Genomic DNA, 15,403 nt, shown 5'->3' on the forward strand with positions numbered 1-15,403 from the left:
GTAGCCTCTAAATTCGTCATAACCTAGTTGTCATGCATATTGAAAAAAAACGTGTGTGATAATACAAAAAAACTTGCGTGGACCTGGTCCACAATAATATTATTGTGGACCCGAGGTCTATACACACGCGACTGACATTATATTGAATATAGTGACCATTATTTTTAACACAGTAACCTTATTTTTAACATAGTAACCTTTATTAAAACTACTACAACATTTAATAATATTGTGAACTTGAAATACGACGCTATTATCCTAGTGGCCTTTATTATTCATATTGATCAGTATATAAAATATTTCATTACAAAAATAACCACTTAGGCCTATATATTACCAAAATGATTTTTATTTCAACATAGTGACCTTTTTTTAATTATAGTGACTCTTTTCTTATTAATAAAACAACCATACTTTCTCTGATATTAGTGGTCCACAATAAATTAGTGTGAACCAGGTCCATTTAAGAATTGGCAGTCATAATATTCTAAATGCCATCTTAGATATTGAAGGCAAAAGTAAAGATAACATCAAAGCTAGGCATGACTTAAATCATTTGAAGATTATGAAGCATCTTGCGCCAAAACTGATTGATGGAAAATGGCAGGACGTTTTTCCAAAGTAAGCCAATTTTGGCAAATATTAACCAAAATGGTTGCGTGGCAAAAGTATTTACTAAACTAAGCTTCCAGGCTAAAACGCTGTCTCGGTCAGCGTTTTATGCCTGGGTTTTTTTTTTAAAAAAAATCAACCTAAAAACGCTATCTGGGACAGCGTCTTTGTTGTTCACCTTTTTTTTTAAAATTTTTGTAATTGCCTTTTATTTATAAAAATGTTTTTAAAAAACAAAAACAGTTATACCAAAGACGCTGTCCCAGACAGCGCTTTATGTACAAACTTCCTTGTACCTAAAACGCTGTCTGGGACAGCGTTTCTGTGCTGGTGTGCAAAACAGCAGCAGAATCAGCCTTTTGCCACTGATCTGCCACTTTCTTCTGCCCCCACCCACCACCCCCTGCCATGATTCTTGCCACCACAATCCACCAACAACCCCCACCATCGACCACCATCTGCCACCACTTTTGACCTCCAACAACACTTCAACCAGCTCCACCACCAACCCCAACCATTCAACAACCGTCGATAACCACCCACCATAACCAATAACACTAAAACCACCATGAACAACAACATTAACCACCACGAGCCATCCTTTCTTCCCCATTTTCGACTATGGATTCCAAATGTCTGTTGTTTAATGTACATTAGCCCTGAAGGATCTATTTTGACTGACATAAATTCGATTTGGATAAATAAGCAAACAAAACTTCAAAACACAAACAGATTCATTCAACCAGCATGTCTTATATTGATAATGCAATCGTTATATACAGCATTCCAGGAAAAAGGACAAAACAATGATACAATACGTTCACTACTCATCAATTTGGTGTAACCCTTCCCTAGCCTCACTGTCGTCCCTTCGTCTTGGACGACGCCGAGTGTAATGGTGAATGGTGGTGAATGGGTTCCGGCGCGGGGGGGGGGGGGAGTGAGCTGGCTGGATGATGCGTCCTCCTGGGTTCTGAAGGGTGCAGAACTGTGGAAGATGTACTCCTCTGCCTCTGTGTGCGACGTAGGATCACCTCCACTGCTATTCTGGCCGGGGTCGAATCGCGAATGGATGGAGTGACCATCATCACCGTCCCGCTGTTGGATGAGATGACCGTGACCATGTCTGCGTAAGGAAGTCGCGGACATATCTCGCATCCGCTGGACCTGGGCTCTGGTGGGTCCGTCTGTAAGGGCGAGGGACAGTGCATCATACATCGCCACCATATCCGCCGCCTGTAGTAATCATCGATCAGTCAAGTACATGATATTTAAAAAAGTTAAAAAATGAGGATGATAAGTATAGTAAAAGAAACTCACATATTCGCTAATGACGTCATGTGCCGGGTGGTAATGGGTGGACGGTGGTGTGTAACTGGGGTTGATGAAACGGCGTGTGATAAGCCTGTACCACACCATGTACGGATCGTCATGATCCATAACGCCCTGCATGGGATAACCCTGAACGACATGACCCAACCGCTGCTCCCATAGCTGAAGATACTGCCAATGCTCCAGTGCCCAGTTTGTCTCTGTCTTTCCCCGACGGTCAATGTCGTGAAGGCGCACGACAGTGTCACAGTTCTGGGGAATAGGCTGCTGTAGTCCGAACTGTCGCATGACGTGGTCAGGTAGGTGACTCTCCACAACCTCGAAACAGATCAGGGGGACCCGGGCACGCCACTCTCCCTGATGCTCCAGTAGATGTGCAGGCATGACATCTACCAACTCCGGTACATACAGATCCCATGTGATCTGCAATAACACATCCTAAATAAGTTAGTCCACAATCAGTATACACAGTACCTAAATGATTACAAATGTCTTCAGAGTTTGTACCTGGTCCTCAGTGAGTCGATCAAGGGCGTCTCGGTAGTATGGGAGACCCATCGCCGCATGTGCCTGTGTGAGTCTGGGGACCATCCATCTGGGGCAACAAATTTGGTAAGTATGTTTACAAAATGAAATCGTATATGGGAAAAAAATGACAATTGTTACAAACCTGCAACCGTAAGCCTCATCAGCTGCAGGGCGAGGCGGAGCGATGTACGGCTCATACTGGTCATCCTGGTCCTGCTGCCCCGGACGATGTACAGCAAGCCTACCTGGTCTTCCTACGTGGATGTGCTCCCAAGCCCATAGCTTCAATAGCAAAACACAAAACTATGTTAAATATGACATTACTCATTGCATAATTCGCTTGTGATAATATACGTAGTATACCTGAAGCACAAACAGAGGTCCTCCAATGTCGAGCGCACCACTCCGTGAGGCTCTGCAAAGTTGGCGATACAACACCGCCAAAGAGGCACTACCCCAGCTATATCCACGGATGTGCTCCCAGTCGTGGTCTAATAGCTGTAGGTAAATAAGCTGCAAGTGGCTCCCGCTCTTGTTGCCGAACAACACGCCGGATATGAGGAAGAACAAGTACGCTCGAGCGTATCTTTGTACTGTGGCGTCATCGGCCTCCGCAGGCAAGCCCTGGAAAGTATCTCGTAACCAGACCGTCCTCACGGCGGAGCCCCTAACATCGTTGGGACCCGGCTGCACCCCGAGAACCCACACAACCAATCCAACGGGATCGACTAGAAATGATCCCGTCACCGCAGTCCCCTGTACTGGAAGGCGCGTAAGTATTGCCACGTCCCGCAATGTCACAGTCGCCTCCCCAACTGGTAGGTGGAAGGAGTGCGTCTCCTGCCTCCATCTCTCCACTAACGCCGTGACAAGGTGTCGGTCGATCTCCCTGAATCCCAAGCGATGTACACCGCCAAAGCCAGCGTACGTCACGTACTCAAGGCAGCGATCATGGATAACCCAGGGGTCCTGTAGTGCCTGCACTGTAGTGGCTTCGCTACATCACCCTGAAAACACAGGAGCATTTATAAGTAACAAAAGATAGTACATCAAAGAATCCAAAAACGTTAAAGATGAATCATTACCGTTAGGTTCCATACGTCGACGCTCCAATGGGTGTCCTGTAGTGTCAGGACAGAAGGGTCAACGGGTGTCCAATCCTGTACGTCCATGATATCTGTTCATTGAAAACGTTACACACCAAACACTAACACAATATATTGAATACTAATTTCGATCGAAAGGCATAAACAGGAAATCTCGAACATCCAACGTATAAAATAAAATTCATCGAATTGAACACAATAACACATAATGTAGAAAATTATGACTGTTTCATCAAAATAACACCACTACATACTACTATATCAAATAACACATATACACTTAGGTCCTATGTTGGTCTAGTTGGACAAGTACTGCGGTTGTGACCTTGCTGGTGACAACGGCTGCATTTGGTTGGGGGCCGGTTGCTGTCATCCATCTCATTGCGTTGCGCTTCGACTTTGGACGACCTTTTCCATTTATCATTGTGCCGTCCGGAATGAGTTTAGGGCCTACGTACTGTGCCCACTGTGCCCAGGTTGTCTCGCAGGGGATCGGCCAGAACTGTGGTGCATAGGTGTTCATGTAGGCGGCCGACTGCAACAGAGGGTCCACCCAAGGCCGTTCTGATAGTGAGTATGTAGCACAAACTGCTAGCACATGAGAACATGGGAGGTGGAATATCTTCGGTTTGTTGCACGTACACGTTCTCAACTGCCAGTTCACCGTATGCTTGTGGCCTCCTTTATTACCAACTCTCTCTCCCCTCTCTGTTGTCACTTGGTAAATATGCAATCGCCGGTTATAGGCATCCACTCTATGATATCTGGCTTTAGCGGTGTTCTTCTCGAGGATGGCAGTGACCTTTGGGGGGTATGGAAGTCCCTTATCAGACCACTCCCTTCTCAAAGTGAAATACTTGTTAACTCTGTGGAAGGTTAACTCGACAAGGGACATAATCGGTAGAAACCGAGCTCCTTTCAGCACATTGTTGAATGTCTCCGAGAAGTTAGTAGTACATATACCATACCTGCGACCACTGTCGTGAAACATAGACCACATAGGGAACGGGACTTGAGCAATGTACTCAATGGCCTTGGGACAAGCCTCACCAATGAAACACAGATCAGCTTGAAGTTTTCTTTCTTGCCTTTGGTACGCAACGGCCTTGAACATGTCTCTCATGTCGTTACTTCGCACGTGAGTCTTCAAGTTAGAGGCTATGTGGCGGACACAAAACCTGTGATACGCTCGGGGCTGGGTGAATCCAACATTGGGATCATTCATTGCTGCAATGATCCCAGGATGCCGATCAGAAATAACACAAAGGCCATCCCGTTGCGTGACACGATCTCGAATACAACCTAGGAACCAAGACCAGCTGGAAGTGTTTTCCCCTTCAACCACCGCAAATGCAATAGGAAATACTTGGAAGCTTGCATCAACACTCGTAGCAACCAACAATGTTCCTTTATACTTCCCGTACAAGTGCGTCCCATCGATACAGATAACAGGCATACAATGTTTAAAGCCATCGATACAAGGACCGAAGGCCCAAAACACTCGTTCAAACACTTCCATGTTGCTGTAGTATACACCATCCACTAAAGCTTTGTGTTTCCATACGACACATGTTCCCGGGTTCGACCGTAGGAGTGCTTGCATGAAGTGGGGAAGTCTGCCATATGAACTCTCCCAATCCCCAAATATCTCAGCTATAGCTTTCTCCTTGGCATACCACGCTCGTCGATACGGGACATCGAAATGAAATTGCTTCGAGATCAGTTCCTGTATGAATTCCACTTTCAACGAAGGATCTTTCCGCACAAAGGACTTCACATACTCGGCTATTACGGACGAATCCAAGTGTGGGTGATCATTAGATAGTACTTCACTGACACATGTCTCCCGATGCGGGCCTTTGTACGTGACTATGGTAAAACCACGTGAGTGCTCACTCGATTTGGTACCCCATAGCATCCAACCACATTTCTTCTTGCATCGCAGATGTAGGACACCATCATTCGAGGTCACTGTGGTGTAGAATTGATTCCTCTGAATAGAATACATCTTCACCATTTCTTGAAGCAGTTTCTTGCTCTCAAAATACATTCCCTTCTCAAATTCTCCCCCGGGAACAAAAGAGGTGTGGCTACCCGATTCGGCCCAATACTGATCAACTTCATAGTTCTCGGGTACCTCACTGAACCAAGGTATGGGAAATCTAACCAACGGCTGACCATCTTCCACCTGTGTAGGTTCATCATCCCCCTCTCCGTTCTCGTCCTTATCATCCATTTCCGCATACACATCATACACCGACAATTCATTATTCACAACATCATCAAAATGATTTGGCTCTTCTCGAAACGGTGAACCATCATCACCTTGCATAGGAGAGTAGCTATGCAATTACATCGGCGAAGATGCCACGGTGTTCGATGACGACGGAGCAGGCTGGTCGAACACTGTCACGCGTCCCCCGCATGTACTGGTGAAGCTATATGTCTGTTCGTAGAGACAGGTAACACTTGCACCCCATGACCAGTATCACACCTCATTTTAAGGTTCAGTTCAACAGTCATAGGGTTTGAACCAATACAACTGTGAACCTCATTCATCAGATCAGTCACAGTCATGTTCGGTTCAAGTGTTATAAGGTCCATATTCCCTCCACTGTACTCCACATTTGATCCATTACACAAAATTTCACCTCCCCATCGACATAACAACGCTACATTTTGTCTAGCCATATTCTACATAACAACCAAAACACATTTTACGTAAAGCCGTTAAATCATCCCTAAATCACCACAATCAAACAAAATTTTTTTAGATACTATACAAATTATTACTAAGAACCCCTAAATCACCATTATTACACAACAATGTAGGTAATTACAATTGTTCAAAACCTAATAATTATCAACCATTGTCAACAATTTTCAACAAAACCAACAACAACAATTCAACATTATGCAAACTATTATCAACACTAACAATATCAACACTACCATTATCAACACTAACAATTCAACAATTACCAACACTAATAATTCAACAATACCAACACTAACAATTCAACATTTTTAACACTAACAACTCAACCTCATCAACATTTTAACCCAATTCCAAAAAAATTAGAACTCACCAACATAAACCCTAGAATTTAAAACACAAAGAAAGTTGAATGAATACATATTTCAGGGTGAGGGGAGTGTATAGTGGGCTACACGGAGGGCGACGGTGGAGGTGACGGCGGGCGACGGTGGAGGTGGCGGCGCCGGCGCCGGCGGCGGTCTATACGGAGGAACACAAGTATGAGAGAGAGGGGGATTAAGTTAGAGTTTGGGAAAGAAGGGGTTTGAGAATGAAGGAGGAGGAAATGAAAGGATGAAATACGCTGTCGCAGGAAAAAAAAAACGACAGAAACGCTGTCTCAGACAGCGTTTCATTAATAACCTTAAACGCTGTCTGAGACAGCGTTTATAGTTCCAGAGTTAAACGCTGTCTGGGACAGCGTCTTTGGTATAACTGTTTTTGTTTTTTAAAAACATTTTTATAAATAAAAGGCAATTACAAATTTTTTTTAAAAAAAGGTGAACAACAAAGACGCTGTCCCAGACAGCGTTTTTAGGTTGATTTTTTTTTTAAAAAAACCCAGGCATAAAACGCTGACCGAGACAACGTTTTAGCCTGGAAGCTTAGTTTGGTAAATACTTTTGCCACGCAACCATTTTGGTTAATATTTGCCAAAATTGGCTCACTTTGGAAACCCTGAGAAGCGTAAGATATGGGGACTGAAAACACATGATTGTCATGTCCTTTTGGAACAGTTGCTACCCTTGGCAATTTGTGGAGCATCATCTCCTAAAGTGTTTGAGGTAATAGCAAATCTGAGTGCATTTTTTAAAAATTTGTGCTCTAAGTCTTTAAAGCTAGAGGACTTGAAAGATCTTGAGGATCATATTGCTACCATCTTGTGTGAAATGGAAAAGATCTTTTTTCCATCATTTTTTGATGTGATGGTGCACTTGTGTGTGCATCTTGTTGAAGAAGCTAGGATAGCCGAACCGGTTCATTATCGATGGATGTACCCTATTGAAAGGTATTTCTCAAAAAGTTATAAATAAAAATATTTGCTAATTTAAAAACTTGCTTACAATTTATTCTTTATGTAACAGACTTTTGGGAAAATTTAAGTCATATGTGCGAAATAAAAACAGACCAGAGGGCTCTATTGCTGAAGGATATATTATAGAGGAGTGTATGTTCTTTTGTTCAAGGTATCTAAATGATATAGAGACAAACATAACCAATTAGAGAGGAATGTTGTTAATGAAAATGAAGAATATAAGGGATTATCAATATTTGCATCACATGGTATTCCCTTAGGAAAGCAAAAATCTAGATCTCTTACCAATGAAAAGTTGATACAAGCTCAAGAATAGGTGCTCAAAAATTGTGATGAATTTGAACCATTCCTAAAGTATGAATTTTTATAATCCTCCTGAAATTATTTTTTGTGCTATACATTTTCTACTATATAAATTTTTTACTTATTAGTTTTTTTTCTTAAACAGTGAATTCATAGAGGGAAGTTTGACAAAACTTTTATGGAATGGTTTCAAGATCGGGTACATTAGTAATTCAATGATATTTTTTCTCTAATATTTTTCTTACTAATCCATTCCTTTTTTTTTTCTAGGTCACTAACCCATAATTCTTAAACTAGATCACAACATTGCCAGAAGAAAATGAAGATCAAGTAGCTAAAGATTTAAGAACTTTGGCTTAAGGGCCTTTGAGAGGTGTCCAATGTTTCGGTGGATATTTGGCTAATGGTTTCAGATTTCATACTCAAGACATTGAGAAAAAAAGAAAAACTCAAAACTCTGGAGTGATGGTTAAAGGACTTGTAGATTCTAAGGATGTTGATTACTTTGGAGTTTTGAATGAAATAATTTCATTGCAATATTTAGATGGAAAGCGTGTGATATTGTTTTGTTGTGATTGGTGGGATGTTCATAAGATTGGTAAAGGTGTTAAGATTGACAAAGGAGGTTTGGTTAGTGTCAACACAAAGTACATGTTGCGTACAAATGAGCCATTTGTGCTTATGTCTCAAGATCAACGGGTTTTTTTATGTCAGAGATGGTTTAGATCCACATTGGATGGTTATTGTTAAAACTGATCTACGTCATCAATATGATGTCCCAGAAAATGAAAACAATGAGGTGGATGAGGAGGCGTTACAACAAAGGGACTCTACATCGTTACATAATGTTTACAATTCGACTCAAGAGTTAGAGGACATTCCTTATACATTTGATAGAAGTGATGACGTGAATGACATAATAATAGATGAAAATGACCAAAATCAACCCAAGGTTTTTGTCAATGACGGTGAAGATGATGATTTTGATCAGGCTAGTTACACCGATAGCGATGAGGAAAGCGAAGATGATGCTGAAAATATAGATGAGGATGAGGATGAGGATGAGGATATAGCTTAATTTTTATTTTTATAACTTAGTATTATAATTTTTCTTAGCTATTATTTGTAATATGTTTTCACCAACTATTTTATGCATTCTGAGTTTCTGATACTTTTTTATTCTTGTTTTGGAAATTTTGCACTCTATCGTATTGTATTGTGTTTTTTTTTTTTTTATTTATATACTTTGTTATACGGTAATATTTATGTTATTGTCAGTGAATCTATTTATAGATAACATTTTTTGAGAGCAGGTATTATGATGGAAAAAGTTAGTAGGAATACTTCAAAAAAAAACAAATCAAGAAAATGAATATGAACAGCAGAGGCTATTAAGGATTCAGGCTAACAAGTGTAGAATGCAATCCTTGGGTATAAAGAGAATTGTTTCTTCCATGACAAGTTTAGTAGACATAAAAAAAAAAAAAGAAAAAACCAAGGAAGGGTAAGTCTGTGAACAAGGAAGATCAAGATTATATTCCTTGCTCTAGCAATGAAGAAGAAAACATGAATATAGAAGAGGATGAATATGAAAAAGAGGATCACTTTGCAATACCAGTAAAGGTACTATATTAGTTACTAATAGTTACCAATTTTATACTAACATAGTCAATAGTTTATTATCTTCTTTAACTCATGTTTCAAGGTAAGCATTGCATAACAAAAGGAATGTCAAGAAAAGGGAAATTTATTCCACCAATGTCTGTGGCTAAGTTGAATATGAATAAAAAAGAACAATAAGCAATGGTAGGAGATGAAAAATTCAAATCACTTTCAAAAGCCATGAAAGTTGTTGAACAAGGTACTAGATTATATGAATTGCTTGAATAATCTTATGGCTTAGTATTTAATTTATATCAAAGTTGGTATGTTATTCAATGCAGTCATCAGTAATCAGGACCGATTGAATGTGAATCATGAAATCATTGGTTTAGATGAAGGTAGAAGCCTTTTTTTCACATTATGGTAATTGAGAAAAACAAACTTAATTCTTTATTTATTTAATTTTTTTATGATTACAAACTAGATATACAAGGGATTGAGAGAAATGCAGATGAGTTGAATGGCAATAATGAAGTTGAAATGAGTGAAGGTATGGAAGTGTGTTTTTTTTATTATTAATAACTACTTTTGGTATTAAGTAGTGCTGATTTTTTTTAGTGTGAAACAATTTTTTATCAGATGGGAATTTTGTTGATGATGAGGATAATAATTCATTTGATGATGAAGCTGTACACCAAGGTATTAAATATTCTCTCTAGAAGACATGTATATTGTGATGTCTAAATGAATATGTAATTTTTTCTTATGATTTTCTTAAGATTATGAAAATGAAGCGGATATGGTCATATACAATGATAAAATTCGTCGAGTAAGAAAGGATCGTCGTACCAGAGAACCTGTATTGTTTCCTCGGGAAAGGTGTGAGGAATTAGTTGGAGATAAAAGACGTGCTGAGATGGAAGGTGACTTGAATGTTTTCAACGTCTATTTCTTTCTATCAAATTCAACCTTGTTAACATTGACTTTTCATGATTCTTTAATGTTAGGTGTTTTTAAGAGAAAACGAGGGCCTGTTTATTGTAAAAGTCTTACCTTGTTACCTCCTGGAGAAAAAAATATATGTTCAGTTTGATGGGGATGGTGTTCCTATTGGTGATAATGCCTCGATATATACTTCGTTCTTTGGTGTACAAGTTAGAAATCGTGCTGTCATTCCTGTACAGGTGAAAGATTCGACTGATATTAAGCCTGAAAAAATTGAACATCTTTGGAGTTGTATTCAGGTAAGATAATCTCATGATGTAGGTCCCCCCCTTCTATATTTATCATAATGATATATTTATTGGTTATTATTATTTTGACATTCTGAATGTCTAGGAAAAATGCTCGTTTGGTGACCCTGAGTTGAGAAAAGACAGTGTTATTCAACATGCTAGAAGATTATTCAGAGATAGCAGGCACAAGTTGAAGAAAAAATATTTTAATGATCAAAATTTGAAAACAAAAATTGATCGCTTGAAGAACAAGCCTGAGAAAATGATTAAAGCGGATTGGGAATTTTTAGTTGAGCATTGGAGTGATGAAAAGGTTCAGGTATGGAATGTTACTCTCATATATGGATTATGATTTGGTATATGATGTATCTAAATTATTTTACCAAAGGCTAAGAGTGTCAAAGCTTCCGAAAGTCGATCTCATCAAAAGATGCCTCATTATAATGGGATTAAAAAGTTATGGTCGCTTCAAAGATGAATTTGTAAGTAATTATTGTTGTTGTTGCTCTTTTTATTTATTTATTTTTAATTTTATGGTGTTACATTGAACTTATTGCGGTTATTTTTATGATTGTAGAAAAAGAAACATGGGAAGGATTGCTCACGAGTTGACCTTCTAATTGAGTCTCATAAGAGGAAGTCAAATAAATCTGTTAATTTGGGTACCTTGGCTAATAACATGAATGTAGTGGTAAGTAGTGAAGCTCATTTGTTATCATCTAATAAAGAAATTCATAACTTTCTTGCTCTAATTATTTTGTACTTATTTTTAGTCTGAGATGAAAAAGTTAACAGAAGAAAGAGACCAAGGGCATAATAACCACACTGATGAATAAATTATTGAGAAAGTACTTGGTAAAGATACTCATGGATATTTGCGTGCATATGAGCGAGGTAGAAGTATTACAAATCATTTTGGTGTTAAGCCATCAAAAATAAATCTTGCTCACGAGGTAATTGAGGTAAGAAAAACATCTGAGCAAGCAGTCCAAGAAGCTCGAAAGGAAGCTGAAGATGCTAGAAAAGAAGTAGAAAAGGCAAGAATGGATGCGGAGGTTGCCAAAAAGGAAGTCGAAGCAACAAGGAATGAGGTGGATCAAAAACTTTCTGCTAATAACAAATTATGGGAGAAATATCATAATATTTATTAAATGATTAACATGATTATAAAAACTAGAATAGACCCGGTCCAACCTTCTAATATACCATACGAATGTGATTATATCATACGAAAATGTGATTATATTATTACAAAAGTGATTATATCATCTTGAAACTGTTATATAAATATATCGTTCAAAAACTAAATTTATCAATATAAAAAGTATCAAATAGTAAATTACATCATTCAAAAGATGATTTTTAAATTTTATCATCCTAAAGATAATTATATAATCTCATTAAATGGTTTAATATGAGATCAAAATATGACTCACAAAAAGATAATTATATCATAAAAAAGTAATTATATCATCAGAATGTGATTATATTATTTGAAAGTGTCAAATTTTTAATCTACAATAATTTATTGTAGACCGGGTCCATACAAGACCAATTATAACAGGATTCCATTTAGATAACTTGATAATTACTTCAAATTAGTTTTTGTCGTCATACTATTTAGGAATTAGACTAGTACCTGATGAAAAATCTTCTTAAGTAGACAAATAATAATCATATAGACCAACTTTAGTGATTTATTGTTTTATATTCTAGTTTATCTTGATCACTTCTTTTTTTTTTTGGCATTAAATTTCTGTTTTCGTATTTTTCTCTCTTAAAAATTTTTATTAGTGTTTCTTAGTTAATAGAAAGAATTTTGATAGGAGGTAATGAATAATTCTGTAGTACACCGTTTCTTCTATCACAATTTTGCTTTACTGTACAATTATATGTCTAGTGTATATAACACTTTATTTATTTATTATTTAGAACACACAATTTATAGTAATGCCTAGTGTGTGTATATATATATGGAGTATTATTACATCTCTAGTTACGGACAAAGATGTGGTTTGTTGTGCTCTAAAAATATGTTAATGATACTGCACATGATTTATGTTTGTTAATGCTTATCTATTAATACCTTTTTTTTTGTTATTGTTGTAGGTAGAAAGAAATTATGAACCCTATTGAATCTTACTACTGATCATGAAGCTAGAGATGAACACGAAGTTTTTTTTTTTTTTTTTTTTTTCTTTTTTTTTTTTATTTTTTTTTTTTTATAATGTGCCCAAGGAGGATTGAATTTAGCTCTTCTTTTTACATAGTTTACTTCGCATACATTTATTTGTAAGAAAGTACTCATGTTGACACTACTTTATTTATTAATGAAATTTTATATTTTTAATTGTATTGATTTATTTATTTTGACGTAAGAAGCATGAATTACTCTACATGACAAATAAAAATTACTATATATACAACACGGATTACTCTAAATGATAAAGCTTTGCCACATTAATGGTTGAGGCACTGAGATCCTTAGCCACGGGTATATCCAAATTGCCACATTTGTACTTGTAGCAAATTAAATTACTAATATTAGCCACGTAAAAAAACGTGGCAAAAAAGATGGTTTTGCCACAACATTGTTTTTCCCGTGGCCATAACCTAGCCACGGCCACTTGTGCCACGGGAGTTGTTCGATACAATTCCCGTGGCTAAATATCATTGCCACGGGAATTTTAAACTTGTGCCACACATAATTTTGTGGCAGAAGGGTCAATTTATAGTATGCCAAGCTAGTTTGAAAAATGTAGATGGTTATGGTGGTAACTAAAGTATCAAGAAACTAGACAACTTGAGAAATTCAATATGCTAAACACTAAAGATATAGGTTCCATATGCAACCTCAATGATTATGCTAATTGATATATCACTCAATAGATTCAAACATCACAAAGAACAGACAATAGTTGCAATCAAAGGATTCCAAAAGATATCTCCTATAAGCCAAGCTAGGATTCACTATGAATGGCTAACAAGGAAAAATCACAATCAAATTTAATCAATTAAAGCAATTCTCAAATCAAGGGTTCATGTGATTGAAATTTGCAATGCAATCTAGATTAATCTTATAGGTTGATCACTCATAGTCTAATAATCACATGCACATGCAACTATGTCAACTATGTTTAATTGCAACAATTCAATCAATTTAGGATCATCAACTAGCAAAAATCATCAATCAAGCATGCTTCCCCTTCTCCTTAGCAATTAATCTACTCACTAGTCATGGTGAAATTGAGAAGCAAAACAAATTCTATCACAATCATATTCATTTCAAAATTAATAAAAAAGAAAATCAATCAATCAACAAATTCTAGAGCAAAGAATGTAATCCAAATCAAAATTCAAGAAACCAGAAGGAATTGCAATGAAAGTATATCAAACAGAAGAATTCTTACAAATTTTCATTGAATTGAAGAAGGAATTCCAAGATCCAATTGAAATCTAAAATCAAATTCAAGTACAAATCAAGTAAATCTTAAGGTTCTCTCTCTACTATTTTTGGAAAATTATTTCTCAAGTACAAAAATTAAGTCGTCCTAAAAAAAGAACAGGGTTGTGCGTGCGCACCACCAAAGCCGCGCGCGCACAGCTGGGTATACGCGCAACACCCCCTGTGCCACGCGCGCACCTTTGTTTGGTGCACGTCGCCTTGGCTCCTTCTCTTGCTCTATCAAACTCCGCGCTCCCGAGCATCCCTATCATTGGTGCAATCGAGGTGATGCTCATGAGAAGGGCAACTCCTTTATCTTCCAAGCACTTGAACATTCCAAGCTAAAGCGTTGCCTCCAAGGTCCTTGTGCTTGCGGAGCTAGCTTGAATTGCATGTTTGGATTCCCGAACTTTGCTCCATCAATCTCCTTGAATGCGCTCGAGATTTCTCCTTGATAATTAAATCCCGGGAAACTCGACCCACCTACAAAACAAGTCAAAGAAACAAATAATTGAGAGAAATAGCCGAGAAATGAATAAAATAAAAAGAAAACCATTAAAAGCACGCATTTCTCTAAACTAACACACAAACGCGCAAATCAAGAATTATTCCCTAAAAACACGACACAAAAGACTAAAAACGAGAATAAAACTATAGAGAAAACCTAGCCGAAGAGTGTCATAAATGACACTCATTAGCGGACGAGCTGGAAAGGGTCTTGTCTCAAGACTTTGGTTCAACGAGGGCCCCTGAACCACAGCCGGCCGAACAACAGGCTGAAAATGCTGCCGCCGAGTCAGAGAAAGAAGAAAATGACTTTAACAGCCCCTACGACTTTATGATTAGAGATGTAGCCCTAGGGTACCTCAACGAACGGTTTGAGGAATGTACGGAATTCCTCATGCTGAGGAAGGGCTTTCAGATAAGTCCTCCTCGAACCTCTGGGTCTGTTGTTGCCTTGGACGACCCTAGGATCATCCGCCGAGGCTTTAATGTATATAGGGCGACCCATGAGGTTGGTCTCCGCTTCCTTCTTTACTCATTCGTCCAGTAGCTGCTGGACGAATATCGAATTGCCATGGTCCAGCTTGCGCCAAACAGTTGGGCCAACATTTTTGGATACTTGGTGACCTGTCTAAAGGATGGGCTTCACCCTAACTTCCCAGT

At 38.2% G+C, this 15,403-nt stretch overlaps 1 long non-coding RNA gene across 1 annotated transcript; it reads left to right on the forward strand.

Annotated features, from left to right (window-relative positions):
- Positions 1–8,159: 8,159 nt before the first annotated feature.
- Positions 8,160–12,016, forward strand: LOC110704030. The gene is made up of 6 exons (XR_002507851.1): positions 8,160–10,255; positions 10,336–10,479; positions 10,564–10,800; positions 10,895–11,273; positions 11,369–11,482; positions 11,565–12,016. It is a non-coding gene; the product is annotated as an uncharacterized LOC110704030 (long non-coding RNA).
- The last annotated feature ends 3,387 nt before the right edge of the window (positions 12,017–15,403 follow it).

The sequence above is a fragment of the Chenopodium quinoa genome, unplaced genomic scaffold, assembly GCF_001683475.1.
Source record: "Chenopodium quinoa cultivar QQ74 unplaced genomic scaffold, ASM168347v1, whole genome shotgun sequence".
Lineage (NCBI taxonomy): Eukaryota > Viridiplantae > Streptophyta > Magnoliopsida > Caryophyllales > Amaranthaceae > Chenopodium > Chenopodium quinoa.